The sequence below is a fragment of the Octopus bimaculoides genome, chromosome 19 (assembly GCF_046866305.1).
Source record: "Octopus bimaculoides isolate indiv1 chromosome 19, ASM4686630v1, whole genome shotgun sequence".
In the NCBI taxonomy this organism is placed as follows: Eukaryota; Metazoa; Mollusca; class Cephalopoda; order Octopoda; family Octopodidae; genus Octopus; species Octopus bimaculoides.
In genome coordinates, this window is record NC_142946.1 from 21864221 (window position 1) to 21876489 (window position 12269).

The 12269-nt window shown below is 33.8% G+C and overlaps 1 non-coding gene across 1 annotated transcript; it reads left to right on the forward strand.

The window, feature by feature from the left end:
- Nucleotides 1–9063: 9063 nt before the first annotated feature.
- On the forward strand, nucleotides 9064–9166 carry LOC128250186 (U6 spliceosomal RNA). Its single transcript, XR_016237460.1, has one exon. It is a non-coding gene; the product is annotated as a U6 spliceosomal RNA (small nuclear RNA).
- The last annotated feature ends 3103 nt before the right edge of the window (nucleotides 9167–12269 follow it).

The window sequence follows — 12269 nt, forward strand, 5'->3', positions numbered from 1 at the left end:
TGAAATTTGCATGTATAAAATTGAATTCAGTATTGTGTTATGTTGCAGATGCCATTTTCTAGACATACAACAACAACAAAAGAAACTTTAATTTGAGAACAAACTACACTACTTTGCATTTATAGATCTACAGAAGGCCTTTTGCACTCTCAAGTCATTTCAGCACTAAAGAAACTAAATAAAGATGAATGCTCTATCAGAGCCTTGCAGGTCATATATGAGGGTGACTGTAGCAAAGTTAGGTTTGGGAGCTAGTTCAATGAAGTATATAATGAGTATCCAGGTTTTCATTGGGTTTCTGTTTCCTGAACTCTTCTGGTTTTCATAGTACAATTGCTTTATATGTAGGAAAGGAATAGGTAGGAACTCAATACTAAACACTCAGTGAAAATAAGGATGTTCAACAGATGCTATGGGCTCTCTGTCAAGCTGGCAGTAAAACAGGACTTCAGATGTGTTAGATGCACAGTAGGTAGTCAGCTGTAGAACTACAAATAAAAATGTGTCCCTGAACTCCTCAGATGGTTTATAAAACATTTATAATTTCTGTTTTGAAGATTATCTAATTAGTGCTTGAAGTAGTTGTGGTGAAAATATTGCCTGAGTAAGAGAGGTTGAAGTGCTTGGAACTGTTGTTTCTATTTGTAATGAAAGTTGTCTCTTTTCAAGTAAAAGACAAGGTATTATGAAGAATGTGAGAAAAGTGTAATGTTACAGAATGGTGGGACATAAGCACTGAATGAAGGTTTGTGGAAGATGGAGAGAAATGGCATGCTGGAAGGGAAATTTTAACATGAATGAAAAAGACAAAGCATAAGTGAGCCAAGAAAGCTGTCAGAGATGAAACACATTATTCATAGTGTGTTGGTGAGTTACCAGTGATGATATCAACATGAGATGCAAATGGATGAAAGGTTAATGTGTAACATGGTAGTGAGCAATATCAGTGGTAAGTATCTCTAGGAAAGGAAGATGTGGGAAACATGTAGGATCATGGGATTCACAGGACATTACATGTAGCCAGAGCAAGTAGTTACTTGCTACATGAATTCCTATCTAAGCCATGGGTTTTCAAACTGTGGTCCGCGGACCACAGGGGGTCCGCAAGGACAAGACAGGGGGTCCATGGACAGCAAATACTTTTTATGGGCAATTTGATTTTATATATGTTTTTTAATCGAAATCTTTTAATTGACAATAAACCTATTTGTTAAATACTGTTAAATAAATAAATGTAAAAATATATGTTATTTTAAGCAAATAATTATGTGTAAATTTCATAAGCGTTTATAAGGGGGTCCCTAAGGTAAAGCCTGAAATATAAAGGGGTCCGCAAGTCAAAAAGTTTGAAAACCCCTGATCTAACCATTTGAATATTAAAAACAGATGTTAAAATGTCAATGATGATGACAATGCAAGCAAAATGAATTTTTTAAATTAGAATAAATAAAAACTATTATAGAAATATTTTTTCAGTTATCTAAGTCGAAAATTTTCTTTGAGCTAAAGTAAAATAATTTTTTAAAAAGTCTTTATTTTTAATGCTCCTGATCTACTTAATTTTTAACATGTAAAATATTATAATTTTCAAATTTTGAAAAAGCCTGGGAATCATAATTATACAATTCTTTTGAATTCTAGACTTGAACATGTGTTGAAAACTAGCAATCGATTTGAAAGACCTGCTAATGAACTGACATTTTATGATAATTGTACTTACTATTTTCTGACTGACAACTATTATGCCTCAATTCTTAGGAATTGATTATTTTCAACATGTAAGTAAATTTTTTTTTCTAATAAATTAATCTAAATAATTTATAATTATTGTTCATATATCATGAAAGAAGTGAAAAATATCTTAGATGTGATTGCTCTTTACATTACAACTGTAGGCGATAGTGAAACTCAAATTAAGTTCTTAACAATAATTTATTGATTTTTATTGAAGAAGGAGTAATTGCTTGTTTTTCAGAATATGAAACACTCAAATGAAATAGATATTTGTATGGGTTTAATTTGAAATCTTATACTTTCAAAACAGTTTATTGTTTAATCTGAAACATCCTGCTGAATCATGTATTGAGGTCTTAGGTTTTGATATATTTAGACAATATGTTTTAAATGAAAACAAGCACACTTTCTCAATTGATCAATATTGAAGGAAACTTACCTCATAATCTTCAATATTTTGTGTTTCTTATATTTTTGTTTTGTGTCCTTTTTCTTTATGAACAGGACATTATTTTAAAGATTTAGGCATTTGCATATTGTCAGAGCAATTATTTTTGCAGCTGGCAGCGTGCCCTATTACCAACTATGAAGCAAATATGGAATCTGATAAGACAAACTGTGGCCAGTACAGTTAGTTATATAAATTTCTCAGAAGCTTATTTTCTAACGAGAGTCACCTCCCAACAATATATTATACTATTTAAGGAAAGAAATATTTACAGCATTATGATTTGACTGAATACTGGATAGTTAATAATCAAAGCAAATTATAAAAGTTCTTGAGGATATTATAATTAAAATATTGTTTTTGTAAATGTTATATTTAGGTAATGTAGTGACCACCAGAGAAATCAAGTAATATAAGTATTTATATACTGCATACCTTGATATTGTATTTTGATTTTAAGTTTTGCATTTTACATCTTTCTTTTTATTCTGTCACACTCTTTAAAATAGTTATATTTGTGCCATCATCTATTGTAAATGAAATAATTGGGGGAAAAAGTTCTATAAATTTGTCCAAATATTTTAAATGAGTTGTTATTAATAAGACTATCATTTCTCAAACTTATCTGTAATGATGAAAAATTATTTGATATTTGCATCTGCACTGTATTCTAATTGCTTGCATCAATGCCGTAGTGGATAAGAATGGTGTTACTATTAGTTTAGTAATTTTGATTCTTAGTTCACATTTGTATCTTGTGTACAGGGGTGGAGTGAGCCATTGGTCAATCGGGTACTGCCCTAGGGTCCAGAACTCAGAGAGGCCCACACCCTACATGTTAACTCTACTGATATCAATGCTAAGGGGCCAGGTAAACAGTTATGCTCGAGGGCCCTTATTACTCTCAGTCCACCCCTGCTTGTGCACATCCAGTAATAATAATCTTAATGGTCAGAGTTTAAACTGATCAAAATGTTTTGTGGATGTAAATACTGAAATAGTCAAATAGTTTGTTTATTGAGTCCCATAAAATGAATTTGTTTCAATTACAGATTTTAAGTTGAATAAATGTAACAAAAGCAAAGTTTGAAGGAAATATTAGCCCTTTTTCTTACTTTCTAGGGGTAAGCAAAGTGGAAATAACAATTGCTACCCACAAACAAAAATTGTTTCACTCAGTATAATAGAGAAGTTTAATAAACTGAGGAATTTCAGTTGTTTTTATCATCCTATAGGCACAAGAAAAACAGTCTGTGTTTTTTAGTATCTCATTATTGCCTATTCCTCACCATCTTGAAGAAGTTAGTTTCTATCCTCACAAAGGCATACCTTTAACACATGAGATACGGGAACCATGGAAAGAAGGTAATTAAAGTTATTTTACATCAAGTATTATTATAAATACTGATTTTATGTACTAAAATGTATGGTTTATCATTAACGTAATTATTTAGGATTTAATACCTACCTTAGCATAATGGCATGGGTTAGACTGATTTCCTAAGATAACATACACATATATGTGTATCATATGTTAATCTGTTTGAGAAGACTACATTTCTTATGTCTTGCTTAGCTTATTTATACCAAGTTTTAATTACTCTATGTACTATGTTATTAAGTCAAGGAAGCTCTTCTGCCACCATGCATCATCTGTTCACATTACATTTGCCTAAGTTACTAAAGTCTGAAAACTGAAGGAAAATAACAATTCTGAAAACCAAGTGCAGTAGTATCATGTAGATCCATACTTTCCTCTGTACTCCCTCAAATGTTTTAGAAAAGTCTGATCTTTGACATTACTAACCAGCACCCCCACTTCTCTAAACCACAGAACAGATTTAGAACACCACACTCAATCACTATTCTACTTACAAACCTAACAAGTGATGGTTTAAACAACAAAAATGCTCCTTTCTATCACAACATCAGCAAAGTTTATAACTCCATTTTGATCAGATTTTTGACTTTTAGGTTTTAAATGAATTCTGTAATGAGAACAACATCATTTGCATGTTGACACTCTCATAAGTATATGTTCCTGAACTTATTTGTAATGACCTTAGTAGTAAAGATAAGAGAGATAGTTGAGAATTGATCACTAACAGACATTCATCTCTATCTTAAACTTCTTAATGATTACTGTAACTCTGCTTTTATCATTTATTATACATGAGTTTAAAAGTCGCACTCTGTGCAGATTTTTAAGCTAGCTTCTATGGAGGGCTAATTGGGTCTGCAGCCCAAAACTGATGAGAGCCAAATAGCATGACTATAGTATGTATATAATGATTATATATCCTGGTGGTGCTTGATCAGAGGTTAAGGACAGATGAGAATTAACTCTATAATGCAATCATTATATTGTTCCAGTCCCAAGTGGAATCCCAACTGTTGGCCAATTTGTTCAAAGTTCTTAACTTGATGTAAAATTAATTAAGTGAATATCATTTATCTCCCCCTTGATCTCTGACCCCCATCTGACAAATGTCAACCGAGGTGGTATGAATCAGCCAAGTTTTACCTGCTAAAAATAGCAACCCAAATGCTTTTAAATCAGATTCCAATGCTGGATGTTCAAGAACTAAATGAAGAGCAGATTTTCAATTTTGGGATCATCCTGATTCCTAAAAGACATATGTCTATATAGAGCAAGTGTAGACTGAGATACAGGGGTCCCAGACAGACAGAATTTCGCTTTTATCATTATAGATGACATCATGGAGTGGGTTTGGTCTCACTGTGAGAACATTGTCAGCTAATGGATGTTCTATGTTAGAGTTGTGAGTGAAATTAGTTGACAGGTGTGTGTATGTGTGTGTGTGTGTGTCTCTGCATGTGTGTCTGAGTGCATGCATGTGTTTGTGTGAGTGAGGTGAGTGAGGTTAACTGAGGGTATCCGCTTGGATAATATATCCTTCCAGTTTCACACACACACACATATTTAATCACTGTCATCATGTATATATGTATGCATTTATGTATATATGTATGTACATACATATATATGTATGTATTTATGTATATATGTATGTACATACATACCTGTGTGTGTGTGCATTTGTGAATAAATTTCTCTTGCTCTCCATAGTCATATATTCTATCTCAAAATACAGCACACATGCTTTAATATTAAAAAAAATATTTAGTTTCTTTATTCACAAATTGTTGCTTTTGTTTAATGTTTAGGCTTCCTACCTCTAGAATTATATTCTGACATGAATATTAATGGAGACATTCAGAGAAATTTAAATTTTTTAAGAAATGATACTTTAAATAATCACCTGGAACAATTAAATTTGTAAGTATACTTTGAAAATTATTGATACAAATATTAATTGAAATCATGCATGTGTGTGTATGTGTGTGTGAGTATACATAATATTATCTCTCCCATCCCCTCACTGGGCCATCAGTTTCTGTCCTCATGCACCTACGCTTGTCTCTCTCTCTCTCTCTCTCTCTCTCTCTTTCCTGCTTTCCTTTACCTTATCCAAACATGTCATCTCTCTCTTCTCCTCCCCATGTCAACTGTTTCGTCATTGCTATCCTGTTGCTCTTCTCTTCTTACATCTCTCTACTTCCTCAATTCAGGCACCATTGGCAATTCCCACCCCCACAGCCACCCTTCAACCCAACCCAGCTCAATCCTTACAGATGTTGCGTACCTCCCCTTTTCCATTTCCTTCCATCTCTTCCCCACCATATATGTTTGCAAACCCCCACCTACTTCTTGTTTCTCTATCCCACTCACTTCTGTTCACCTTTTGCCTTGCGGTGTCATCTGGACACCTCATCACAATTTATTGATTTCTTTTCAGCTACTATTGGCTCATTCCCAACTCTTTTAACCCTTCAGTATTCAGATTACTCTGTCAAATATAATGTTGGTTTATTTATATTGTTCTGAATTAATCATGCATTATCTTGAGGTTTAGAGACTTCTATGATGCAACTGTTTAGTTTTAGAATGACATTGTAGGGTTGAGGTGAGAGGCCGGATCTGGCCAGTTTCAGATATTTAAAATTAAATATTTAAATATTTTTGCTTGATATGGCTGGTTTGAATGTTAAAGGGTTAAATGTGAGTAGCCCTGTAACTCCCTTACAACAAGATTCTACTCTGCCCCTGCTCCTTTCTGTCATACCTTAACCCACATCTGCTAGTATAAAATCCTTCCCCTTAGGTTTTGTAGGCTTGTAAGCTGCATAGCAACCTCATTAGTGCCAATGATATAAGAAAAGCACCCAATACACACTGTAAAGTGGTTGACGTTAGAAAGGGAATCCAGCTGTAGAAACCATGCCAAAGCAGACTCTAGAACATGATGCAGTCCATTATGGTAGATCTCTGAAAAGAGAGAGAGAGAGTCTAATGAGGAATGAAACTCTCTGTAGAGCACATAGTTTGAGGGTAAAGGAAGGAATATTGTGAGAAGTGGTTGCCTTAATTTAGAACGATCAGAGAAGTTTTGGCACTCGGCCACAATAAATGAGATGATGAGATAGGTGGAGTGGAGAAGAAGCAGTGAAGAGACACATGGAGTGGGGAAAAAAAGAATTATGAAGTTGAAAGCTTCTGCAAAAATTGGTGGAGACCTATTTGGTAAAGGTGCAGAAGATTCAGCAACAATTTGGAAAAAACTATATCTTTTATCTTTTACTTGTTTCAGTCTTTGGACTGCAGCTATTCTGGGTCACAACCTTGAAGGGTTTTAGTTGAACAAGTCGACTCCAATACTTAAGTTTTTAAGCCTGGTACTTACTCTATCAATCTCTTATGCCAAACCACTAAGTTACCAGGCATAAACAAGCCAACAGTGGTTGTCAACTGATAACAGGGGACAAACACAAACACAAAGATAAATGCATAGATATACATACATATGTATGTATATCTGTTACATATGTAGTAGACTCAATGGGTTTCTTTCAGTTTCCATCTATCAAATCCACTTACAAGGCTTTGGTTGACTCAGGGCTATAGGAAACTTGCCAAAAGTGCCATGCAGTGGAAGTGAACCTGGAGCTATGTGGTTGGGAAGCAAACTTCTTACCACACAGCCACATTTGCACCTATATTGATTATTTCAATATCATCTTAAATTCTTCTCTGAAAAATCATTCCACTATGAAGGATTTTTTCTTCAGTTTTATAATGCACAGGTGTGTTTAGCTATTAACAAACCTACCTACTTACTCCTTTCTATTCAGAGTTAAGCAATTATTCACCTTACATCTATTAGTCTTCATAAATTTCTAAAAATATGAGCCTAGAAAAGAGCATTAGTACAGCTGCTCACTCTGCTAAAAATAATATCATAATATTCTCCCTGTCACACCTGCAGTCTTATGAAGTGGAAGGACATATTGAATAATGTAGTCCTAAATATGTTATACCTGGAAAAAAGGATGTGATCATCTCAGCTAGAATGCTTTTTGATTGTAGGTCTGGTTGATCAGGGCTAACCTTGGCCATCTCAACAACTTCCTAAAATATAAAAATAATTATCAATGTTTTAGTTTTTATATAGTTGATAACAAGTGATTGGTGATATGCTGTGCTTGAGAAAACTTGTCAAGCCAAGTGAAATTGTAGTCATGGCTGATGCTGGTGCCACATGACTGGTACGTAAAAGCATCTGTGCCGGTTGGCACATTCAAAGCACCCATTACACTCTTGGAGTGGTTGGTGTTAGGAAGGGCATCCAACCATAGAAACCACGCCAGATCAGACTGGAAGTTAGTGCAGCTCTCTGGCTTGCCAGTTCCAGTCAAACTGTCCAGCCCATACCAGCATGGAAAGCAGATGCCAAATGATGGTGATGAGGATGATATTATCCCAATCAACTGTTTCTTGAATGATAAAGGCATAAACCTTGAAGGGAAATAAAATGGACAACTAAAAAAAAGAAAAAAAAAGTTAAATAATATTAATAAGAAAGACCTCTGTTTCCTCTTGATACCAATAAAGAAATATAATATGTAAATAAATTATATAGATGTCTAAATGAATGTGATAATTTGCAAGATAAGCCAAGAGCTTATTTGCTGAAGTAACTAAGCATTGTAAAGAAACATTATGCCAGAAATATCATATTTCTTTATTTTGAGTGAAAGCTTCCCTTTATTGACAATAAAAAAATATTTTTCCTTCATTTATCAGATACTATTGAATGCTTTATCCATATTTATGCTACTGCAACTGTCACCAAAATAAAAAATAGAAAAAACTCAGGAAATTTATACAGTATTGCTTGACCTATTAGCAAAGCAACCAAATCTCCGTCATAGACATGCTATCATCTCAAGTAAAAAAAAAAGAACAAATTGAATAATGTAGTCCTTGATAAGCTTGAAAAAGATAAAGGATATTCAGTCTCAAGTTTGCTCTATTAAACTGATCAGGGGTTAAATGACAGTAGGAATTGTATTACCATACATGTACTTAGACTTTAGATTTAATCAATGTAAAAATATAAATAGATTTAAATAAAAGCGAAAGTGATATAGACTGAAAATAACCATCTCTTTCTTGATCAATGTACAGAAGTTCAAGCTGAATATCAACTGCATCAATTGAACCCACAAATTTACGAAGGTCTTCAGAATCAAGAACACAACCTCTCCTTCCTTTGACTAATAAAAAAGAAAAAGATTCCAGTTTTTTTTTTTTTTTTTAATTAGCATTATTAACATTACAATGAAAAAGTAACATATAAAAGAACTGAGTTGTGGCTGCATGACTGGGAAGTTTTCTATGCAATTCCAGGTTCAACCCTACTGTGTGGTACCTGGGGTAAATATTTTCCATTATCACCTTGATTTGACTAAAACCATGTGAGGGGAATTTGGTAGACAGAAAAAAGAAAAAGCATGTCATACATATATATGGCAGTACGTATACTAAAATTGGAACAATACAGAGATTAGCATGGCCCCTTCACAAGGATGACACAAATTCGTGAAGCATTCTGTACTTTTACTCACAGAGGAGATGACCAGGACTGAAACTCCTGGTGGTTTTCTGTGCTTGAAAAGACATGTGAAGCTGAGTAAAAGCATGGGTGTTCTTGCATACAGGCCTGTCCCCTGCATCCCTCTCCAGCTGAACTCTGCTAATCTTATGAGCTCATGAGTGCTGGTGCCACATAAAAGGCACCCATACAGATGACATGCCACTAAGGATTTCGCCCAGTGTACTAACAATTCTGCCAGCTCACCAATAATAATAATAATAATTTTAGTAATAATAATAATGGTTTCAGATTTTGGCTCAAGGCCAGCAGGGGGTAAGATGATTGCATCAACCCCAGTGCTCAACTGGTACTTATTTTATCAACCCTGAAAGGATGAAAGGCAAAGTCAACTGCAGCAGAATTTGAACTCAGAACATAAAGATGGATGAGAAGTAAAGTATAATAATAATAATGATAATGATAATAATGATTTTCAGTACTGAGACAAAGCCATAAATCTATTTGGACTTTAGCTCAATACTACTACTTATTTTATCAATTCTAGATAGAAGAACTGTTATATAGATCGGTGGGATTTGAAAATCAGATGTAGAAGGTTACAGCTAAAAACTATAAGACATTTAGTTTAGTGCTTTACTGTTCTTGTCCATTCACTGTTGTAATAATGACAACGACTATGTTTCAGCAGTACAGAGCCTTCAATACATGCTACTGATATAATTTACAACTCCTGTAGTTCAACAAGTTCCAATGAAATCATATGTATTCCACAAGTATCTCCTTTTGATTTATGTGAAACACAAGATCTTGAAAAAGAAGTTATAAAAAGCCAGTTTGAGATGAAAGCATCAGTTAACAAAGGTTCGTATGATTTCCTGTTATATACTTTAGCACTAAAGCATTTTCTCTTTTTTCTTGTTTTTTCTGCTGTCATGTAACTGGGAGCAGAAGAGTAGGTAGTTTGCCTAAATAGACATAAACACAAATAATGAAATATAAATTTCCATTCTTCCTGTAGTTCAGTCGATAGCACGCTGGACTTCTAATTCAGAGCCTGTGAGTTTGAGTCCCACCAGGGATGAATACCTTATAGGACAGGTGTGGCTGTTGGGTAAGGAATTTGCTTCCCAACCACATGGTTATGGGTTCAGTTCCACTGTGTAACACCTAGGGCAGGTTTATTTTACTATAGCTTATTATAACTCTTGGCTGACCAAAGTCTTGTGAGTGGATTTGGTAGACAGAATCTGAAAGTCTGTCTGTGTGTGTGTGTGTATATATACACCATTTGTGTGTGTCTTTGTGTATATCTTTGCATGTCTTTATGCTTGTGTTTCTCCCCCACTATACAGCTGCTTAACAACAGGTGTTGGTTTGCTTATGTCCCTGTAACTTAGCAGTTTGGCAAAAAGACTGATAGAATAATACTAGGCTTAAAAAAAGTACTGGAGTTGATTTGTTCAACTAAAACCCTTCAAGGTATTGTCCCAGCATGGCCACAGTTTAATGGCTGAAACAAGTAAAAGATAAGATACAAATTTTCTTTTTAGATATACAATTATTTATTAATTACTTAACAGTTTTTGTAACAAAAAGATATTTTTTTCTAATCCTTTCATTACCATATTTCTATTAAAATTCAATGCCTTTGTTTCAATTAATTTTTAAAATAATGAAGAATTCATTAAAATAACTTTGTCATTATTAAGCTGTTTGAAGCATAAATTAATATGGAATTTTGAGGGAAGATTTTCATTTAGAAGACTTTAAAATAGCAAGTTATTATCATAGAGTCAATATTTATTTTTTTTTCTCTTTTCATAGAATACCAATTGTACTTAGAAGAAGTACTTTCCTGCACACCTTTCAAAGAATATCTTCTAAATTTGCCTGGCATCTCAACATTTCTAAACCATTTGTGGATGATTCCAATAATGGATCCATTATTACTACCTGAGAGAATGGAATTTTCAGAAGAGCAATTTTTTGATCTCAAGTAATTTATCATGTTCACATCTGCTTTTATATTCATTACCCGTTGTAAAGACAAAATGTTTTGAATTTCATGTCTATTTTCTTATTCTACTTCACTGCATTTATTTTAAACTTCTAATCATGTATTTTTAACTTTCAATTAGGGTTAGGTATCAGATGTTTTTGTACATTCTTAAGATTTAAACATACAAACAAATGGTAATACCTCTTATTCTTTGTATGAAAATCTATTAGATACTTTGCTAGCATAATCAGCAAGAGTCAGCTTTGCTTTGATGCCATGTATTATAAAATGTTATAGGTGATGTTTAATAGTTATACATGTTTCCAAACGAATCTTTCAAAACGAGGATCATTTGACAAACGTTTTCTTATTTTTATTTTTGTAAATATTTTAGATGTAATTTTGAAACATTTGTTTATGAAGTATCAGAAGAAGAAATAAAAGAAACATTCGATTCCATTTCCAGTGTTCGAGAAGATAATTCTGTGAGTTCTCTTCATTTTTTCATTTACTTACTTTTATAATTAATCTATCTTCTTTTGGGCTTGTAAATGAAATTGATTTCCCTGTTTCACATCATGTTGCAAACACTGACTTTTGTAAATGATAATAAATAATAATAATAATAATAATAATAATAGTGGTTTCAAATTTTGGCACTAGGCCAGCAATTTTGGGGGAGGAGGTAAGTCAATTGCATCAGCCCTTCATATTTGGTCCATTACACTACTTCTTTCACTAAGGCTACTAGACACATAAATACTACCTGTTCTTCCCAGCAAAATAAAAGTGGCTGGACAGTCTTCACAATGGACTCAGTTGATTGCTGGACCCATCCTACATCTGACAGCAGGTGTTCGACATAACTCCATGAGTTAGCAATACTTAGGCAGAAACTTCATTGTTCTGTGTGCATCTTGGACAGGCTCAGCTGATGACACTTCTGAGCATGTAGAGTTTATCTTGAACCAGCAGTGTCCCTTTGTAGATTGTTAGACTAGGGATTTCTGGAAGTTGTCCCAGTCTGAAAGTCTTCCAGAACAGACTAGTAAGTTGATTTTTGTTGACATCCAGAGTCATCCTGGGAATTCTCATTGTTCCTGTCTGC